We start from the raw sequence: 22,040 nt of genomic DNA on the forward strand, positions 1-22,040 counted from the left end.
GGGATCCCATCAGTGTCTGCCACACCACTTGCCTCCAGGAACTGGAAGCAAGATAGGATCAAATATGCATGTGGTATCCACTGTATCTTCATTGCACTAGCTCTCCTCTCCACCTTAGCTCTCTTTCAAGGCAATTCAGAAGCTGGGCAAGTGGCTTTCCCCATCTCTAACCCCCTTCCTCCCTGGGACATTGCTCCCTCCTCCTCCTTGGCTAACAGTGTGACAGACCCACCAGGATGACCCTGGGACTGGCTCCCATCCATTTGCTGTGGATCATGGAGAATATGGGGAAAGGGACTCACCTTCCACACAGGAGTGTCTGGTTTGTGGGGGATGAGGAAAGAGGGAGATTTATGAAATCCTTTGGATGAAGGATTTAGAGATGGCAGGGCATGCCTAGTCAGAAGGAAATTGCTCAGCAGTAGGCAGGTATTTTTCCCAGCTCTTCTATCTCATGCTGCCCCTTCCTTTGCACTTCATTAAGCTGCCCTTCCAGCCACCCTCTTGAACTCAGAACCACTGCAGTAGGAGCTGTAATTTACTGCTGTTGGCCCTGTGATGCCCATGTCCTCCTCACTGCCATCTTTTGCACTGGACATTTGGACAGGAGCCAACCTGGGCAGGATGGGAGGATTAGAGAGTGAAATAAGATTAACAGGAGGGCGAAACAGGGGCGTGACATGTTGGACAGGACTCAGCTGAAGCCTCTGGTAAAGTGGCAGGATACCACGTCTGGGTGTCAGAGTGGAAGAGGTGAAAAGGTTGGCATGTGGATGTGCACACAAACATTTATTGCCTCTTCAGGCTTGCCTTACACTCAAAATTAATGGTACAGCCTCTCTTCCAGCAGTGTTTCCAGGATCCAGCACTTGTTTCCAGGACTGCAAAGATGACTGTGGCAAAAGGCACGCTCAGGGTTTCCTCCCAACCCTTCCACCGTTCTGCTGAGGTGAGATTTTTCTCCGGTCCGCCCACTCCTCCCTGCTGCTCCCAGCCCTCCTGCTTGTTTTCCACGTGCTGCAGAGCCAGCCAGGCAATGTGCTCGGATGTTTCCTTCCAAATAAGTTTCCAACAGCAGCAAAAAAAAAGGGAAAACGTGGTTTGTGGTGCAGCTGAAAAATGTCCATGCCCTACCGCTCTACCCTGTGGGCTTCCCTTCCCTTTGAGCGTGTGGTTAGCTGTGAGGTTAGTTTGACAAAGCCCCTGAGTCTCCCTGGTCCCCACTCATTCCCAGTTGTGCACAGACCTCCTCCCAGTGGGCAATGCCTAGAGGAGCCTGGGGAGCACACTGCAACCCAGCCACTGGAGACGCAGAAGACACTTCTTTGCCTCTGGTTGCTCCCCAGAATCAGCTCTGAATAGATGGTCCTCTGCTACAGGCTGCGGACAGAGTGGCTGGAGAGTGGCCAGGCAGAAAGGGACCTGGGGATACTGGTTGACAGTAGGCTGAACATGAGCCAGCAGTGTGCCCAGGTGGCAAAGAAGGCCAGTGGCATCCTGGCCTGGATCAGGAAGAATATGGCTTGCAGGAGCAGGGAGGTCATTGTGTCCCTGTACTCAGCACTGGTTAGGCCACATCTTGAGTCCTGTGTCCAGTTCTGGGCCCCTCAGTTTAGGAAAGATGTTGAGTTGCTGGAAGGTGTCCAGAGAAGGGCAACAAAGCTGGGGAGGGGTTTGGAGCACAAGCCCTGTGAGGAGAGGCTGAGGGAGCTGGGGTTGCTTAGCCTGGAGAAGAGGAGGCTCAGGGGAGACCTTATTGCTGTCTACAACTCCCTGAAGGGAGGTTGTAGCCAGGTGCAGGTAAGTCTTTTCTCCCAGGCAACCAGCACCAGAACAAGAGGACACAGTCTCAAGCTGCACCAGGGGAGGTTTAGGCTGGATGTTAGCAAGAAGTTCTTCACAGAAAGAGTGATTGGCCATTGGAATGTGCTGCCCAGGGAAGTGGTGGAGTCACCATCCCTGGAGGTGTTTAGGAAGAGACTGGATGGGGTGCTTGGTGCCATGGTTTAGTTGATTAGATGGCGTTGGATGATAGGTTGGACTCGATGATCTCAAAAGTGTTTTCCAACCTGGTTAATTCTGTACTCTGTCCTGTGATCCCCTCCATGATGCATGCATGAGAGCCAAGCTCTGGCCCAAGCCTCCTTCAATCATCTCCACTCTCAGACCCAGAAGAAGATCACCTAAAGTTCCCAAACTGTTAGTGCAATTCAGAGTGTGGGCTTTCAAATACTGATGCTCAGGCTCACCTGCCCCTGCTTGCACAGTAAGACAGCCTGGATGCTCATGCTCTGTAGGGCAGACACCTTGCAGTTGCTGTGCAGTGCAATTTATCATCCAGTTTGAGTCTCTGATGAAAAAATCATATCAAGGCAACAGTGGCCATTGCTGCTTCCTGCCTGGTGATGTGGCCAAGGCTGGACAAGAAGGGACATAAGGCTGTGTTATAAAGGGAGGAGAGAGCCATGGGAGGAACAGGCATCTCCTACAGCCTAAATCAGGTTACTCCATGTCAATGTTACAAGGCTGTGGGGTCTTGGGATCTGTCATTGCTTTGCAGATGAAGGGGGATGCCTGCTCACAGTCTATCAAGGCCTGAGCACCAACTAATCCTGCAGAAGCAAGTAAGAAGGAGGTAAGTGGCCAAGGGACAATTCTGGCTGGAAAAGAGCCTCTGCCAGAGGTATCTCTCCTCCTTCATTCTGCCTGTGGCTATGAGCTTCCTTTTTCTTGCAGACAAAAAAAAAGAAGGAGGCTTTGAAATATCCATTTGTAGTCCTTTTGATCACTGGTGTAGGAATCTGTGCCTGGGGGAGTTATATAAAGGGAAGAAAGAGCTTCCTAGTGTAAAGCCCACAAGATGGGTGGCTTGTGCCAAGGAGACACCAGCTGAGCTTTTTTGTGCAGCTCCCAGGCGTCTAACAAGCCTCTGACTGGTAATGGGGGAGGGCACTGTAGTGTCAGAGAGAGGTTGGTCTCCACAGACCTTCAGACACAGGCCATGCTCCTAAAAGGTATGGAGTAACCTCTGTGCTGCAGCAGGGGAGCTGAGGCCATGCCCAAAGGACGCAGAGCAAACTCCCCACGAACCTTTCTAGGAACTGGAGCGGTGCATGGCCATGTGCCATCTTCACTGCTGCAGGACTGTTCTTCACTGGGGTGTGTGCAGGTCAGTAAAGAGCTGGCTTGGCCACAGCACTGGAGAGAGATCCCTGCCTACAACTTGATCAGCCCATCTGCTGGATGATGGTCATTTATTTCACTGGATTGGGTGACTGTTACTGCAGTTACTGTTACTGTTTTGCACTGGTCTTATTTATAGGGTGTACTGGTCATATTTATAGGGCTGCAGAGTCAAGTTACAACGTTATGGGCTGCAGCCCTAGAGACCATGCAGGTCAAAAACACCCCCAGATAAAGTGATGTTGGTCCTGTTGAACACCGTTCACTGGTACCAGAGGGTCTTGGTGGCTCCTCGCTGCAGGGCAATGTTTGGCACCACAAATAGAAATTCCACCTCCCCACACCTCAGGCTCTGTTAGGTGGTCATTTTCTGATCTGAAGGAACAGGGCCAAGGAGATCTTAAACACTCCTGTCTGGAGCAGGGCAGGTTCACATGACCATCAGTCCCCACAAGCCTAGGAACTGGATGAAGACCTCTTCAAGCCACCTTAGAACATCTTGGTTGGCTGTCTTTGGGGCTGGAGCCCTGTGAGATCAGTGACCAGGAGATGCCATTTGTCACAACCTGATACCTGCACCATTAGGCAGCAAGGTAGGTTTGATGGTGGGTGGCACCCCAGAGCATGTATCACAAGGAAAGCTGCATCCAAGTGCTGAGAGAAGCTTTTGCCACCCAACTTGGGTTGACACAGCATGTGCAAAAGGCCCTCATGCACATCCCAGCTGCACTGCAAGCTCAGCTCCCTGCCCCAGCACCCCAGGGCCACACTGCCAGCCTCCCCAGATCTGCTTCTCCACCCTCCCAACTGCAGGCTGTCCCCACCAGCAGCCTGGCAGGCAGGAGGGGTGCTGGCCCTGTGGGAAGCTGCCAGCTGTTTAGCTGCTGATAGGATGGCAGTAGTAAACACCTTCCTGCAGCTGGCCAAAGTCCAGCACCAGCATTGGCCCTGTGGCTGGGACACAGCCTGTGTTCCAGGGCCACCCTGCCCCACTGGGTGCTAGCCCCTCTGCCCATGAAGGGAGCAAGCTGCCCCCTCTGCTCATCCTGACCCAGCTTAAGGGTATTTGTGTGGACCCCTGTGATGCTGGTTCAGCAAGCAGCACCAGACATGGACCAACACCCAGTTAAATGTCAGTCTTGCTTGTGAAGACTCCATCTCTGAGCAGCCTGATCTAAGTTCCAGATGTCCCAGCTCACATCAGGGGGATTGGGCTAGATAGCCTTTAAAGGTCCTTTCTAACCCAAAGTTTCTATGATTCTATGAACTTCTTCAAGCCTGGTGCATGTCTCTGAGGCTGCACACACAAAGCTCTTTGTTAAGCTGAAGTTAAGCCTGATAAATACTGAAGTGTTAAGAAACTGAGCCCCACCACCAGGATATCTCTTTAGCTGTAGCCACTCTTGGCTGTGCAACCCACACTGCAGGTTCAGACAAGCTCAAGTGACCTGTGTTGCTATGCAGATGTTGTGGTGGAGTTAGGAACTGCTCTTCATAACTGGTTTTATGAACTGCTGCTGGTTGCTGAGAGTTAGTGCATGACCAGAGCTGTGTCTGTGCCAGGCAGCCTCAAAAAAAATGAATCATTTCCAGAGAAACCTGCCTGGAAGCAATGGTTGGCAAAGTGAATTGCCTGAAGGCTCAGGTTATGCAGTGGCTGAGGTGAAAACCCTGATCCCACAAGCCTGTGGACCTTCTCTCCATCCCCTCGGGCTTTTGGCTGCTCACCTCCTTGCAATGCTGTGCTCCTCTGTCCAGCCCATGCATCATGGCACCAGCCCAACCCAGTACTTGCTGCTGGAAGGGAGGAAACCCCATGAGCCCATCAGCAGACATCCCATCCCATCCCATCCCATCCCATCCCATCCCATCCCATCCCATCCCATCCCATCCCATCCCATCCCATCCCAACATGCCAATGAACAAGCAGAGCAAACACCAGAACTGTGGCTGCTCCCTGAGTGCTGGATAGGGATGTGGCCTGACAGAGCTAAAAGCTGGCTCTGGGGTGACGCTGGGGACTTCTCCTGTGGGCAATGAAAAGGAAGAACCAGCTTTTCCCTCAGTGTGTAGCTGCTTATGGATGGCAGTTGGAAGAGTAAAGGCACCTCCACTGCTTGGAGACCCTGCATGGATGGTCCTGCATAGTGCACAGTCATGACTGAGCCTCTAGCTTGGGGACAAGGAGTCCCAAATCAGCTCTTGGTAAGTAAGAAGGAAATCCAGCACACGCACTTAAAGTTAAGGAACCAGCAGGCAAAACATAAATCACTTGGAGGAGCCCCTGGACTGGGAGGCTGAGCTGGAAGGCTCCCACACAGCCAGGCTGACTGAGCCCTGATTTGTGGTCTGACCTCAGCCACGCTCACTGAACTCCTCGCCTGGCTGGAAAACTCAGCAGAGTGAAAAGCAGGATGTCAAGCCTCAGCTTAGCTTTTCCTTCTCTGGATAAATCACTGGGAGATGAAGAAATTGGTGGTGTTTGTTTGCAGACAGCTCACTTCTGGCCTGCCAAGCCTGCCTGGATGGGTTGGCTGTGCTGGGAAGGTTGCATGGCCAAGGTGGCAGGATGAGCAAACCCCCTGAGCTGTCCTTGGCCCGGTGGGAACCTGATGGAGGATCAGCCTAAAGAGTCAGTCTGCAGCAGCAGGGCAGGACCAGTGACATGCAAAGGTAAGAATTTGGGGATCCTCTGCCTTCTGCTATATTTGCATCCTGTCCTTGGTGCCAGGGTTACACCAGCATGTTCCATCACCACAGTTACTACCTGTCCCTAGGCAAACTACATAAATGACCAAAAAGTACAAGCTGTGGCTTTTTTTCTTCAAGAATTTTCCAGCTGCTGGTGAAAGAGATGTTGGGTTGGTTTTTCCCTCCTCTCCATGCAAGAAATCTTTTGCTTTGTCCTCCTGCAGGTTGTGCAATCCCAGTCCATGGTTGGAGGGACTAGTGTTGGGTGTCTGACAGGCTAACCAATGCTCCCAGGCTGTTTGGGGTGCTGTGTGTAAAGGCAACTACAGCTTGCTTTCCCTTCTCCAGCTGATGGGAAGATGGGAAGGGTGATATATTTTACCTGGGGAAGTAAGTCAGCCAGAGAAGCAGATCTGAGCTCATGGACACTGCACTGGTGAGGCCTCACCTCAAATACTGGGATCACTTTTGGGCAAGGACATTGCTGGAGCAGGTCCAGAGAGGCACAGTGCAGCTGGTGAAGGGTCTAGAGAAGAGAAGCAGCCAAGGGAACAGGGGCTGTTTAGCTGGGAGAAAAGGAGGCTGGGGGCAGACCTTCACAGTCTCTACAACTCCCCAAAAGGAGGTTGCAGTGAGGTGGGGGTTGGTCTTTTCTGCCAAGTGTGACAGGTGATAGGACAAAAGGAAATGGCTTCCAGTTGCACCAGGGAAGATTTAGATTGGACATTAGGAATAATTTCTTTACTGCAAGAATGGTCAGGCACAGGAACTGGCTGCCCATGGAAGTGGTGGAGTCCTTAGAGGTGTTAAAAAACCCACAGACATGGCACTTCAGGACATGGTTTAATGACCATGGTGGTGTTGGACTTGATGATCTTAGAGGTCTTTTCTAAACCAAAACAATTGTATAGTTCTGTGACTCTATATTCAGATCATAGCAGAGGTCTTTAGGTGTTTTCCATAGTAAAGAGTTTATCCAGAGGCATGTTTGACACCTGCTGGGCTTGATTTGGGGTACCTCAGTTATTGAATACTCAAGAGGACACAGCAGTAACTGTCCCCTACTCATCCCTAGATGTGTTTAAAGGTTAGGAGAAGGAGCAATGGATGTAAGCTGCGGCACAGGAGGTTCCACCTCAACACAAGGGGGAAATTCTTTACTGTAAGGATCACGGAGCACTGCAACAGGCTCCCCAGAGAGGTTGCAGAGTCTCCTTCTCTGGAGACTTTCAAGGCCCATCTGGATGCATTCCTCTGTGACCTGAGCTAGATTGTATGGTCCTGCTCTGGCAGGGGAGGGGGTTGGACTCGATGATCTCTTTGGATCCCTTCCAACCCCTGACATCCTGTGATCCTGTGGTCATTTGGATGTGGTGCTTGGCAGCATGGTTTAGGGGTGAACCTTGTGGAGTAGGGTTATCGGTTGATGATCCTGAGGGCCTTTTCCCAAGCTGAATGTTTCTGTGATTCTGTGATCCCCATTTTTCTTGCAGCTCCCAGAGCAGCAGGAGCTGAGCTTGCTGGAGCTTCTGTTCCCATCTATTCTGGAACCAAAGCCATGAAAACAAACGGGGGATGATTACACCACGCACTTGCAAGCGCCGAGGACTGGTGTGGATGTGAGAAGCAGAACAAAACCTTGCTCATTTAGTGCTTTTCTGACTGCCTGCCAGGGCTGCATCTGCTCTTCATCTGACGCAGTGCAAGGCCGCTAGCTGGCTGTCAGATGAGAAGAACTGGAATCACTTTTTGTCACGTGGAGGAGAAGGGAGCTGGGACCCACCCTGGCAGCCTTTCTGAGCCCAGAACCAGGGCTTGTGTCCCTCAGCTGCTATGCAAAAGGCATCAAGGTATGGATTTGTTATTCTTTTTAATATGAGAGTGCCTTTCTCAAACTGTGATAAATTGAGAGGTTCACCAGCGTGGCCAAACCAAGCAAGCAGCCAAGCTGCTGTCACGAGGTGACCTCTTGTCCTTGATCTCATGCTGCTTCAGTGAAGCTCTGCAAACATGACCAGTTTGCTTTGCTGATGGACAAAACACCCATGGGCCAAACAGGCTATCCCCAAGTGTTCAGACAGGCAGGAGAAGTGCTGGGTTCTGCACATTGCCCACAGCATCCCCATGCAGTGCTGCAGGCTGGGGTTAGAGTGGCTGGAGAGCGGCCAGGCAGAGAGAGACCTGGGGGTGCTGGTTGATGGTAGGCTGAACATGAGCCTGCAGTGTGCCCAGACAGCCAAGAGGGCCAGTGGCATCCTGGCCTGTATCAGGAAGAATGTGGCTTGCAGGAGCAGGGAGGTCATTGTGTCCCTGTACTCAGCACTGGTTAGGCCACACTTTGAGTCCTGTGTCCAGTTCTGGGCCACTCAGTTTAGGAAAGATGTTGAGTTGCTGGAAGGTGTCCAGAGAAGGGCAACAAAGCTGGGGAGGGGTTTGAGAAGGAGGGAAGATCATGAGCAGACAGGGCCTCTTCCAGCATCCTGGAGGCACCTTGGGTTCATGGTGAAACTGTTCAGGAAGCTTTCTGGACCTGTCAGGTGCTGGGCTGGGAAAGTCTCCTGCTGCCCTTTCCCTCTCATGTCTTCCCATCTCTCAGTGCCACCACTTCAGAGAGCTGAGACCAAATTAAACCCATTTACTTGAAGCCAGGGAGGAAGGAGGCAGGAGAAATACAATTACCAGGTCAAAGATTTATCTCCAGCAAGGTGGCCAGCGTGCAGTGTGTCTGCTGAAACTAAAATCACCCTTTGTCTAGCGCTGATAATTTCATAAGCAGCTCCAGATCCAGGGATGAAATACAGCTGTGCCCAAGGAGGCGCCTCCAGGTGTCTGCTCCATCTGGACAGGCAGGGATTTGCTCTGCTCAGTGCTGCAGGATGGACCTCAGCAGCTCCAGATACACCCAAAAAAAGGTAACCCTTTCATATATCCATCCTGGGTGCTGGCTGGGGGCAGGGGGAGGAGAGGGGGGTCCAGCATAAGCCTGATGGCTTGTCTCCTTGGCCTTACCACTTGGTCTCTAATGCTGAGGGACATACCAGTTGTGTTTGGAGGCTGGGAGGCAGAAAACCATGGGGCTCTGAGCTCAGTTTGTGTCTTTATGTCACGTGTTTTAAACCACATTTAAAAACTGGGATGTAAAAAACCCAGTAATAGCATTTAATGAGGAGGATCCCAAGGCCTGCTGTGCTCTGGTTTGGCCTGGGGCAGGGAATGGAGCTGGGAGAGGGATATAACAAACAGGAAAACAGGAAAGCATAATCCCAGGGTTACTGGCAGCAATTAGCACCACAGGTGCATCCATGTCACCCAGTGCTCCCTGACTGTGCGCTTCAGGATACAGCAGAGGGACCTGAGTGTGTCTCCTACCCAAGCCCACCCCATGCCCACCCACACCTGGGTCTGGGCTAAGGCAAGATTAATCTCATGAGCCTGCACCATGCTGAGGTGTCTGCAACATGTTGGCATCACAGTTTCTTAGGGAAATCAGCACTGGTAGAGCCTGGAGGGCTCCAAGAAGTGCTGAACTGGACCTGTGAGGGAGAGAGAGCTGTTGAGAGCAGCAGGAGGTGGGGTGAGATACTCTGGGGAGATGCAGGTTGGAAAGAGGAGCTGCAGCCAAGGCTGTGCTGTGCAAGGATGAGCTTCCTGAGCACTGGTATGTGCCAGGGACCCTGTGCCCACCTGCATGGTGGGCCTATGATGGGTGGGAGCAAGAAGCATCAAGCATGATCTGGGCAGCTTTCCAGACGTGTAAATTACAGTTGCAGCAGGTGCCTCCTCCCCAGAGCAACTCACATCCACCTTGGCCTGCCAAATCACACCTCCACCCCAGCATGATTGAGAGGCTGGGGACTACAGTGCAGGGTTTGCAGGCAGCCAGCCATTGCCACAGCCTTGCTTCGCTTTGCACCAGCCATCCCCTCTGAGATGGAGAATGCAGCTGGAAGGTTCACTCCTGGTCTGGAAAAGGGTTCTCATGAGTAAAATGGGAAACTCAGGGAGCTGCTGGTGTTTGCTTGCCAAGGAGGTGTCAGAACACAGCAAGCAATGTGCCTTTCCCTGTTCTAGTCCTGCTTCCCATTATTGATCCCAGCCCAAACTTTCCTGGCCATCACAGTAAACACCACAAGGATTTAAAGCAAACTTAGGCACATAGTGGGGTTTGCTCAGAGGTAACAGCACCAGTCATCAAAAAAATCAGTGAGACCCCAGAGAAGAACCAGCCATAGGTCCAAAGCATGGGAGGACAGCAGGCACCTTCCCATGGCTCCCTGCTCCACTGTGCCAGTAGCACTCACTCCTCCTTGGGCAGCTGGGGTGGAAAACACCCCAGTTCAGTCCTTGGGGGTATGAAACTGGGCATCAAACAGGAATGCATGACTGCTGCAGGAAAGTGAGGGCTGTCCCTTGCTCAGTGGCACTGGCACAGCAGCAAGGTACAACAACTCCATGCAGTGCTACAGGCTGGGGTCAGAGTGGCTGGAGAGTGGCCAGGCAGAAAGGGACCTGGGGGGTACTGGTTGACAGTAGGCTGAACATGAGCCAGCAGTGTGCCCAGGTGGCAAAGAAGGCCAATGGCATCCTGGCCTGGATCAGGAAGAATGTGGCTTGCAGGAGCAGGGAGGTCATTGTGTCCCTGTACTCAGCACTGGTTAGGCCACACCTTGAGTCCTGTGTCCAGTTCTGGGCCCCTCAGTTTAGGAAAGATGTTGACTTGCTGGAAGGTGTCCAGAGAAGGGCAACAAAGCTGGGGAGGGGTTTGGAGCCCAAGCCCTATGAGGAGAGGCTGAGGGAGCTGGGGTTGCTTAGCCTGGAGAAGAGGAGGCTCAGGGGAGACTTTACTGCTGTCTACAACTACCTGAAGGGAGGTTGTAGCCAGGTGGGGATTGGTCTCTTCTCCCAGGCAAGCAGCACCAGAACAAGAGGACACAGTCTCAAGCTGCACCAGGGGAAGTTTAGGCTGGATGTTAGGAAGAAGTTCTTCATAGAGAGAGTGATTGGCCATTGGAATGGGCTGCCCAGGGAGGTGGTGGAGTCACCATCCCTGGAGGTGTTTAGGAAGAGCCTGGATGGGGTGCTTGGTGCCATGGTTTAGTTGATTAGATGGTGTTGGGTGATAGGTTGGACTCGATGATCTCAAATTTTCCAACCTGGTTAATTCTGTTCTGTTCTGTTCTATTCTATATCCCATCCTCATGGCTGTGTCCCACAGCTTCAAGATCTCAGCCCCTCTGTGGTCCTCAGCAAGCAGCTTGTGAGTCCCCTCCTCTCTCTCAGGGTTTCCCCATGCCTCAGTCCTGGTTTGCAGACACTATTCCTGTGTTTTGTTCTTCCTTATCCAAGGAGTGCAGCTCACCTCCTAAACCCACTGTGAGAAGCCTCCCTGCCTCAGCAGCTCTGTGCAAGCTGCTCTCCTCCTCCGTGCGTTTTTGGGGGAGACACTTCAGGCAATGTCCCAAGGAGGGAGGGCTGCCAGCCACCTGGTGTCCAGGAGAGGGCAGGGTTAGCCGCCACGGACCGACACACAGCACCCACACTGCAGGCCGCTGCTGTTATTGCCAGCCCAGAGACAACTTTGGTTTTCCACAGCCCTTCTTTTCTTTGTGAGCTTAAACCCCACTTACAGCTGTGTGGTTTGTGCTCTGTTTTTGGCCCCTCCCAGCCCCAAGCTGTCCTTGTGGAGCCAGGAGCCAGCAGGCACCTTCTTTACATCGTGTTCCTGGTGCTAAGCCACCAGGGCTGCTCTTTCAGGAGGTATGGGGAGGAGAAAATACCTCACGTGCTTGAGGGATCGGGTACAAGAGGCACTGCCCTTCCAGGAAAAGTGGGCAGCTGTTGTCACTCCCCAACTCCAGCCCCAGAGTCCCAGGGACTGGGGAGAGCAGGGGTTTGCCATGGGCCCTGCCCCATCGCAAGGATGCTGGAGCGCTACCGAGAGTTTGGAGGGGCAGCAGGGCCAGCTGGCATCACCCTGAGAGGCTTAGCACACAGCCCAGCAGCAGCTCCTTGGCTAGATCAGCCTTAGCTGGTGTATGAAATACTCTGTCCTGAGGAGTTCAGCAGGCCCCTGCACAACCAGACCAAGAGATGGAGAAAGCAGATGGGCAGCCAAGAAGGAAGATGGAGAAGGGTTTCCCATAAGCAGGGATGGAGGAGCAGCCAGATGGAAGTCATCAAGCAGCACAGTGGAGGGCACTTTCTTGGCATTGCTCTCTCCATGAATAACATCCTTCTCTGAGCCGCCCTGAGGCTCCTCTGGCCTTGCACTGGCTCCAGCCTGTTAATGTTTAACCCAGTGGACAGGGACAACATGTTGGGGCCAGCAGGCGGGAGGCTGCGCAGGCATGCAAGGATAGCAGCAGGAGGCTGGGCACACACAAGGTCACCTCCTCACACTGGTGGGATCTGCACCACCCAGTGTCAGCAGCAGCACCCAGATCCCACACTGCTCCCTTAAGGCCCAGGACTGACTTAGGGTGAAGCAGCTTTGGCAGGGTGATGCCAGTTCTCTTGGAAAAGGTTGTGCTAGGGCTCTGTGACCTAGGATACCTCAGCACTGGCTTCAGAGGACCAGCCAAAGAGTGAAAGGTGAGGGAGATGCTGGCTTCAGTCCCCACATGCAGCATGAAGCCTGGCAGGCAGAGCCATGGCCTGATGCACAGCATTTGTGCACATAAAGCCCCTTTTCCTCCAGTGACACTGTCCCCAGGAGCCCAAGCAGGCCCAAGGCTTACAGGGGTGGCTGGTGCCATGTTTTTAGGGTGAGCTCTGGTTTGTCTAATGAGGGGGAAAAAAATATGGTTTCCTTGTAAGCAAACAAAGCCTGACTTTATTGCCTTTAAAATGCAACCAGCACAAACAGTGGCAAAAGTGCAAACACTGATAATGCTCAGAACATTTTGAGCTCTGCAAACAAGCCAGAGGTGGAGGAGTGTGTTGAAATGAAGGGGTGAAGGGAACTGAGGATGAAGGGGAGGACAGCTTCTGGCCCTACTAGTCCCATAACCCCAACCTTGTCCCTGCCAAGAGCTGCCCCAGGCGGTGATGCTGAGCCTGGAGTTTGGGGTGAAGGCAGCCTCCAGGTGAGCAGGGCTGAATGAGAGCCCTGCAGAGCATACAGCACCCATGGAGGTGGGACAGCAATGTTATCATGACATCTTTTAACCCCAGCCTAAAGCTATGCCCTACCCCAGCAGCCAAAAGAGCTCCAGAGCCACACACTGGGGCAAGGTAAAGCCATGCAACCCTCACCCAGTCACTGCCTACATGGAGCAGCACAGCAGTGTCTCAGATGCCATGTGGCAGGCAGTACACTGCCCCTGCTCTGCTTTCCCCCTTCCCCACCTTCTTTTTTCTGGGCAGGCAGTTGCATTGCTCATGCATCTCCTGCAGAAACAGCTGGAGAGACCCTCTGGTGCATTGGGATCTGGAGGGACAGAAGGATAGATCACCTTGCCTGGTGATCCAGTTGTGCTCTCTTCTTTTCTTTTGACCTGGTTGGCAGGGGCCTGATTTCCCTGCTTCTCCTATGCCTTGATCAGCCCTTTCTGTCCTAGTCATCTCTCCAAAGCCTCCTTTGGATAATGATCCATAGATGACTGCTGCATATCTTAATCCTGCCCTGCTGACTCTCCTTACCTGGTGACTACAAAGAGCCTGTTCCCCACCTCCCTGTGCTCCTCGAGGTGCATTTTGCCCTGGATGGGAGGGAGAGAAGCCTCAGTCCCTGCAGATGTGAGACAGCTTCCATTGAGCCAGAGCACCAGTGCTGTAGGTAGGAATTAAGGTCCATCTCCTCAAGAGATGTTTAGGGCATCTGCTTCCTGTAATTTAGGATTACCAAGCAAGTTGGGAAAAGCAGGAGCCTGCACACTGGGTCAAAAGAATAAAGGGAGAGACCATGGACGGATCACTGGAGAATTAAGCATGGTGCAGAGACCGCAGCCTTTATCTTGGCTCCATCCCTCCAGATCCCAATGCACCAGCAGGTCTCTCCAGGCCTAGAGGGAAAGATATGCCTGGAGTCAGGGGAGTCCCAGCCTACATGCAAGCCCTGGGCACAGCCCTCCTCAGCCCTGCACGAAGGGATTACCAAGTTTTGCGTCTGGCTGATGCTGATGACTCTTCCCTAATCCAGCATTGCAAAAGCTTTTCTTATCAAATCCATCACCTGCACAGGGCATCCTGGATTGCTCCCCTTCGTATCCATGCATCCCATCCCTGGGAATTACCACCAGACAGGAGGTTTTGGGAAACCATGAGACCCAGCAAGCCTTCCCCTTGCTGCGCGAGATCAGCTCGACCTCCAGCAAAGGCACCTGTTTCCCTACAACCAGAAAGACCTGAGAACTGGGGAGGAATGAATGCCTTATGCCAGATCTCCCCCAAATCAGCCAGTTCAGCACATTAGTGAGGGAAGGGAATGATGACACACTGACTTTTGTAAGGCTTGGGAAAACAGGCTGAGGTGCAGTACATAAAATAACAAATGGTAGACATAATTGGGGTAAGTTCACTTGCTTTGGGATAAAGTGGTTTCCTTTTTGTTTGTTTTTCCCAAAGCTGAAGCTGCCTTTATTTTTGCTCCCCATTCTACCAAGTCTCTTCTGAGTGAGGGTTTGGGGGATTTTTCCCAGCTGGACTCTGTTTTCTGGTAGTAGAGGCCAAGGCAGGAGCACTGGCAGAGAACAGACTGGGAGCAGAGAGGAGATGCAAGTCAGATGTGACACCTGGGGTGGTTTTGGCCCAGAGTGGCTTGTTGATACAACCAAGGCTGGAGGCCAAAGGCAATAAGGGATTAGAGGAAAATAGCTCAGGCAAGCAAGGGTTTTTTTCTCAGCAATGTATTTCCTGGGTGCTGTGGGGGATGCCTGCACTTGAGTGCACCTGGGTGTGCAGATGTACAGCAACAGAGCCCAGGACACATGCCCATCATGGACATCCTGTCCCATGGTGGTACCCCTGACACTCAGGGAAGAATCCAGAGAAAAAGGGTGCTTGATGCTGTCAAGTTTTCAGAGCAAGCTGCTGTTCTCAGTGGCTCTTTCTCCCTTGCTGTTGCTGCTCACCCTGCTCACTCACTCTCCTTCCAAAAATCATGACGAGCCTCATGTGAGCCCCATAAGTTCCACTGTGCCCCAGCCCTGCCCCACAGGGAGCTCCACCATGATGAGCAGCTTTACCTCATCCATGTGGTGCTGGAAGCTGTCAGGCCAAAAAAATCACAGCTCCCCAGGAAGCAGCAAACCTATTTCAGAGGCTTCCAAGTTGCAGGAGCCCAAATTATTTCCTAAGTTATTCCAGTTTCTGGCTGCACAGGTACAAAGCAGCTCACTCAGAAGAGTGCTGCTGCCTGATCATTTTCTTTAGTCTTCCCACCCACAATTATGTTGTGTTTTTTTCTCTGTGCTATCAGGATGTGGGGAAATAAGCTGCTTCTCCAGGATGGGACAGGAAGATACTTTTGTGTGCTTGCCATCCTTGGCATGGATCCTGACACCACTTGTCCAGGGCTGTGTTCACCCAGCGTTGGGCAGAAAGGCAAAACCAGTCCTCGAAGAGGCAAGATATACCCAGGCATGGCTAACAAGGTTTGGGGAGAGCCCTGGCAAGTGAAGGCACCATGTCCCTGGAGCACTCAGCCCATCTCAAGCATGCTTGGGTTTCCTCATGGGGGCCCCAGGGAGGAATAGCTGGTTGGGTGCCCTCCCCTCGGGGCAGCCTATGTCCCAGCCTTACGCCAGGGTCAGGCGCCCGCATCACGTGCCGAAGCATCGCCACCAACTGGCACTTCACAGCTGCTTTGAGGTGCTGCCAGGGACTGTGGGTCGTGACTGCCAACAAATCAGAGCCATTGTGCTCCATCTCTCCCCCCCCACCTCACCCCTTTTTCCCTGTTAATAGCCCCTTTCTGTACCCAGGGAACGTGATTCTGCATCATCCCCTCCCTCTGCGAACCCCAACTCAGCTGGCTGCTCGTGTCTGCCATAGGTGATGTCCCAGCTGGGGCTCTCGGTGTTGGGTGCCCAGCCAGCCCTTCAGCACACCCTCCCAAAACCCCAATTGCTTTGATTTTTGATGTGGGTGTTTCTATTAGGCAAATGCATTCAGAAAAATCTCTGCCACACAGTCCCCCCGAGTCTCTTCCCACCAAAAGTGGGTCTCACTCTGATGCCTGCCAAAACTTCTCCCTTACTCACCCCATGGCTGAGGGTTGGCACCTGGAGGAGGAGGTGTTTGGAGGCTGTCTGGGAACAGGAGTCACCCAGCCAAGCTGTTGTTCTCACTTGTTATGCAGCGTTCAGGAAATCTGCACCATTCTCCCATCAGCCTCCTCATCCTGGAGGATAATCAATGCTAACGTCATCTCGTTTTGGTCCAGCTGCTGAGCTGAGGAACAGATGTTTTATTGTTCAAACTGAACACACAAAATAAAACAAAAAAAAAACCCACCCAAAAAAAAAAAAATCTAAAACCCACAACCCAAAAAAGCAACCAAAAAAAAAACCCCAACTGATTTGTGTTTGTGGCGAGGTTAGCCACAGCTTCCTCTCCCCAGAAATGTGAGGAGACAGAGCAACAGCCCCAAGGAAGACCCAGGCCTCCAGGAAAGTCAAGATTTATACTTCCAGCTAGATGTCCACCTCCAAAATATGGTTCAACATGCCCCACCAAAAGCCTGCCATGTCCAGCAGGCAGGCACCTCCAGCAGAGAGCCATGTCCTCAGCGCTCAACCATCACCTTCAGGTGTGATGCACCTTAACGGCCTTCACATCCTACCACGGCTTTGTTGCCCTTCTCTGGACACCTTCCAGCAAGTCAGCATCTTTCCTAAACTGAGGGGCCCAGAACTGGACACAGGACTCGAGGTGTGGCCTAACCAGTGCAGTGTACAGGGGCAGAATGACCTCCCTGCTCCTTCTGGCCACACTCTTCCTGATCCAGGCCAGGATGCCATTGGCCCTCTTGGCCACCTGGGCACACTGCTGGCTCATGTTCAGCCTACTATCAACCAGCACCCCCAGGTCCCTCTCTGCCTGGCCGCTCTCCAGCCACTCTGACCCCAGCCTGTAGCTCTGCATGGGGTTATGGTGGCCAATGTGTAGAACCTGGCACTTAGATGTGTTAAATCTCATGCCCTTGGACTCTGCCCATCTGTCCAGCCTGTCAAGGTCCCTCTGCAGAGCTCTCCACCCTCTAACAGACCACCACCTGCCCCCTGCCTGGTGTCATCTGCAAACTTACTGATGATGGACTCTATGCCCTCATCCAGATCATCAACAACTATATTAAAGAGCATGAGCCCCAGCACTGATCCTTGGGGCACACCACTAGTGACTGGCCACCAGCTGGATGTGGCACCATTCACCACCACTCTCTGGGCACATCCCTCCAGCCAGTTCCTAACCCAGCACAGAGTGCTGCTGTCCAAGCCACGAGCTGACAGCTTGACCAGGAGTTTGCTGTGGGGGATGGTATCAAAGGCCTTGCTGAAGTCCAGGTAGACTGCATCCACAGCTTGCCCCACATCCACCAGGCAGTCACCTGATCGTACATGGGTACAGGGCTGCCTGTGAGGCCAACCTGAGCATCTTTTGACCCTTCCTTATATACACCACATACTTGACAGTATTTTTGGCAGTATATTGTGCCTGCTCCCTTGTCCACAAGAGGAGAGTGGTAGGAATCCAGTCCTAAGGGATTCAGTCCTGTGCACAAAGGCATGGGAAGCTCTGGTAGCCCTCAGGAGACCACCACCCTGGGCCTGGGAGTCAGCACACAGTTCAGAAAGCCTCAGGAGAATGACCACAACATCTCTCAGCAAACCAACAATGGCAGAAAGCCACCAACTCCTTGTGATTGCAAATAAAATAGACCTTGTCCATGAAGAGCCCTGGGCTCTGCATTACCTGTGTTGTAAATCCAGCTGCCAAGACCCACCAGAGATCACCACCGGATGCGGCTGTCCCCTCCAGAGGAGCACTGGCAGGGGAAAGATTCTGTAGGGGAACAACACAGTGAGAAGAGTAGGAGTTTGGAGGTGGAAAATAGCTGTTGGGTCACCTACATCTTGTCACTGAGCTGCAAGAGCAGCAAGGATACAGAGTCAACGTGTCCCCTCCTTTGCCTGGTGATAAGCTGCTCCCACTTCAACAGAAACTCCCTGCATCCCACCTCCAGCCCCCGGCTGCTTCATGCCTGCTCTGAGGCTGCTGCCTCCAGCATCCCAGCTGGCTTGGCAGCCGCCCCTAGCCACAAGCATGTTATAGCTGTAAGCAGGTGAGGGAAGGTGTTGGAGAAACTACAGATTTGATGTCTGCAGGGAGCAGCACTGGCCCACAAGCTATGTCATTTGCCAGCAGAGTCCCTGGAGGGGAGTCCAGAGAGGGCACTGAAACCTTCAGGCCATGACATTGGCTGGGAACTTGTAGGGAGGCAAGGAGAGAGCAGGATCCAGCCCTGTTCCTTGTACCAGCAGAGCGCAGGCCAGCTGGCTGCACAGCCAGAGCAGGGTCAGCTATAGGTACAGAGCCCAACAGGAGACGTCGGAAGGAGGTGTCATGGAAAATACTTCCTCTGTGAGGTCAGTGCAGCCTTGGCTTCTCTGTGGAGGGGACTTTGGACACAGGAGGGCAGAAGCTTCCCACACACTTCTGCAGGAAAGATTCCCTGGGCTGGGAAGATGAAAAGCTCAAGCAGAAAGTTTCCTGCATAAGGGAAAGCAAATGAGCCTTCAGCTGCTGGTGGCTGGGAGCTTGCTCTTAGGGGAAACAACCTGCTCTGGAAAAAGTCTGCTGAGACTTTTGAGCCTTTGAGAGCAAGGTCTGGGGAAAATACATAAACAAACAAAATCAGAGATGTCCTAAAGCAGAGCCACAGGCTGGCAGTACGGCACCCAGCGGGTGCAGGAAGGCTCTGGGGATGTCTCTTGCAGCAAAAGGAATCGCTCCAAAATTGTGCTGTGTTGGAAGCAAGGTGGGGGCACAGGGTGGAAGGAAGCCTTTGCTCTTAGCAGGGACAGGCAGAGAGGAGTCGTGCCCAGGAAGCATCCTCTGCCTGCTCTACTGTCCTGCAGAGCCAGCCATCCTTTCCCCTTCACATCAGCCTGAGCCACCACATCAGGAAGGGTTGGCTCAGAAGAGCAAACCCAGGTCTCAGATCAAAGATCAGTCTAATGAATCAAGAGACCACACACAACAGGGTCCATCTTTCCCTGATGCAAGCCCACAAAGCACCACAGAGCAGCCCTGGCATCCAAAAACCACAGTAATAGCAGCACTTTGCATCCCCTTCTCCTGGGCTTCAGCTCCCTCATGCAAGGCTCCTTGTCACTACCTTTGAAGTTCAAGCCACGGTTTGAATGTTGGTCCTACTGACTCCCATCAGTGTATGAATCTCTGGATGGATGCAACTGGTCCCCTGCATATGTGATCCCTGCTGGGTGCTCAGGCCATCTGAACCAGGTGATGTTAAGCACTTGGATGGTTCAAGTAAATAAAACCACCTGGAAGATAATCAGAAAAAGCAGAGGAAGTCGTTTCTCACCTTGCAAGGAGCAGCTCTCAAACAAGCACATCTTGTTTGTCCTAATTGCTGGGCACAATTCATGCCTTAAAGCGAGGATCTGGCACTTTCTGCTCTTCCTGGGACCATCTCTCACTACGCTTTCATCTTGGATCGGCATCCCAGGGGACACTTTCTGTCTTTGTTTCAGGTCTAGCTCATAAAGTGGCAATTGTCCCCTGCAGCTACCCCATGGGGGCTGTGACTCCACTATCCCTCATGAATGAAAGTGGGCAAGGGGAGCTCCCAGCACCAAGTCTATATCCAGCAGTGCTGCCAGCAGTGATTCAAGAGTTGGGACTGCTGCCTGCTTGATTCACTCACTGTGGAGCCCCAGCCCTGGCAGGATGCTCTGCTTGCATCACTTGTTGCAGGAGATGATGAAGAGAGTCCAGGAAATTTTAAACCCCCACACGTTCTCATTTTCTAGGAATTTTCCCCTCCCTCATCTTTTGACTCACTTCAGCATCCCCACTCCCTAGCTTCCTTGGGGCAGAGTACCCATTGTCCTACCAAACAAATCCCTGGCTGAGATCACTTACACCAAGAGCCCTCAAGGATAGTGTGCCACCCCAGAACAGGGTTTCCACCATGGCACAGCCAAATCCTCATCCCCAGGAGGCTCTTCTAGGAGTGGTAACAACATGAGGGCTGTCCTCTGACACTGCCTTGCTGGTTCCCAGCTCTTCCCCTGTGCACCAACGTGGCTGGGACACTTGAGCCCTGGATCAGCTGTTGACTCCAGCCCATCCCGGAGGAGAGGGATGGGAATGGGGAGCTGCTCTGGGCTCCAGGGTGGAATTTCACTCACTTCAGTGACCTCGTGCCTGTGGTGTGCTCTAAAAATACAAACAAACCAGTGGGTGGCACAAAACCCACCCCATTTCCCACAGAGGGCTGCTAGGGCAGGTCCTGCCTCCACTGGCTGTCTCCTCCTTTGTGAAAGAATTATGCTGAGGGATAAATAAAAAGCCAGATCCTACCCTTCCCTAGTTTCAACTGAGTAAGACATATATAGAAATCAACTGGAGTCCATTTGCTCAAGATGTAGGGATGGAGTTGGGAAAGGGCAGGCTGCTTGTCCCACTCATGCTCCCTGCTTTGCTAAGCCAGACCAGCCAAGCTCTTCCTGTCTTCCCTGGGCTCTCCCATCCCTCTGACCACACCGTTGTCCCTTTCATCCAAAGCTGTCTGCTGCAAGCAGGCCAGGCTAGGCACGAGGTGCACGAAGGCATGCTACAGGAATCACAGACACATTCATGTTGAAAAAGACTCTCAGGATCACCAAGTCTGACCTCATTCACCAAGAGCATCTCACACAGAATCAACCAGGTTGGAAGAGACCTCCAAGACCATCAAGTCCAACTGATCACCCAACCCTAACTAATCAACTAGACCATGGCACCAAGGGCCTCATCCAGTCTTTTCTTAAACACATCCAGGGATGGTGACTCCACCACCACCCTGGGCAACCCATTCCCATGGCCAATCACTCTTTCAGTGAAGAATTTCTTCCTAACATCCAGCCTAAACCTCCCCTGGTGCAGCTTGAGACTGTGTCCTCTCGTTCTGGTGCTGGTTGCCAGCTCCCTCAGCCGCTCACCCTTATGGTATCCTCGTCCCCTTCTCTGCCACTTCAGACAAGCTCTGAAGTAGCAGCAGGAGCTTTTCCTCCCTGTCCTCACCTGCGCAGCTTCATGCTCCATTTTAACTAATTTCATCCCCATTCCTACCTCCCCAGGTCTCAGGTTTGGGCTTATCAAAGGCTCAGTTCTCCTATCGCGGTTGTCAGCAGAAGCCATTCGTAAGCCCAACAACAAGTCTGATAAATATAACTTGCCGTGATTGCGAAATCCCCTTCCCACCCAGCCCTCCTCTCTCATCCGGGGACACAGAGCGATCAGGCCCCGGGCGTCCTGTCCCGGCCGCCCCCACGCCCGGCAGCGGCTGTGCCCCCGCAGCTCCCCAGCCGGCGTGCCAGCACTGCGCCTCTCCCGGGGGAGGGCACGGCGGCCGGCCGAGGGGACGGCAGGCGGCCGAAGGGGATGGAAAGCAGACGACGTCAGCGTTTCCCTGCACCCAGCAATAAACAAGCTCACCCCAGAGGGAGGGAGGGTGCCAAGAAGCCCAAGCGAGCCGTATTTTTGTGAGCAGGCAGATTAGGAGCAGGCTGAGGCTGCTGGCAGCGGGCGCCGGGCAGCCGCTCTTATCTGTGAATGGCTGCAGGTCTGTACCCACAGCCCCCGGCCGCCGGGACGGGGAGGCCGGAGGAGATGTTTGCTCCTCGGCCAAGTGGCTATTTCTGACGTTGGGAACCCGCTGTTGAGGCCAGAGAGTGTTTGCAAGCAGCAGCTGGAGCCAGGCAGCACCTGAGGAGTATCCCCTTACCCTGGGCTGGAGAAGCTGGGTCCCCAGACCCTCAGTGCAAGCTCCCTACGCTCCTGACCACACTCTGGCCATGCCCACGCCCTGGAACACAGCACCCGATGTCCTGACACCCCAAGAAGCCATCAGACTAGTGAGCTCCCTGGGCAGGGGCAGCATGGAGATGATTGAGTTACAGGCTGGTGGCTGGATCGTGTTTACTAGCCCCTCAACA

General features: G+C 53.0%; 2 long non-coding RNA genes across 2 annotated transcripts; one reads left to right on the forward strand and one right to left on the reverse strand.

Moving 5' to 3' along the window:
- Positions 1 to 74: 74 nt before the first annotated feature.
- LOC137442549 (uncharacterized) lies at positions 75 to 21,285 on the reverse strand. Its single transcript, XR_010987704.1, has 6 exons — positions 19,984 to 21,285; positions 19,214 to 19,382; positions 17,788 to 17,877; positions 16,077 to 16,266; positions 4,912 to 4,977; positions 75 to 1,053 (listed from the first exon to the last, which is right to left on the reverse strand). It is a non-coding gene; the product is annotated as an uncharacterized lncRNA (long non-coding RNA).
- On the forward strand, positions 5,102 to 8,771 carry LOC137442550 (uncharacterized). Its single transcript, XR_010987705.1, has 3 exons — positions 5,102 to 5,856; positions 7,368 to 7,724; positions 8,630 to 8,771. It is a non-coding gene; the product is annotated as an uncharacterized lncRNA (long non-coding RNA).
- Positions 21,286 to 22,040: the final 755 nt, after the last annotated feature.

This window comes from Melanerpes formicivorus, unplaced genomic scaffold, assembly GCF_026170545.1.
Source record: "Melanerpes formicivorus ecotype bairdi unplaced genomic scaffold, bMelFor1.0.p_v2 SCAF_7, whole genome shotgun sequence".
Taxonomy (NCBI): domain Eukaryota; kingdom Metazoa; phylum Chordata; class Aves; order Piciformes; family Picidae; genus Melanerpes; species Melanerpes formicivorus.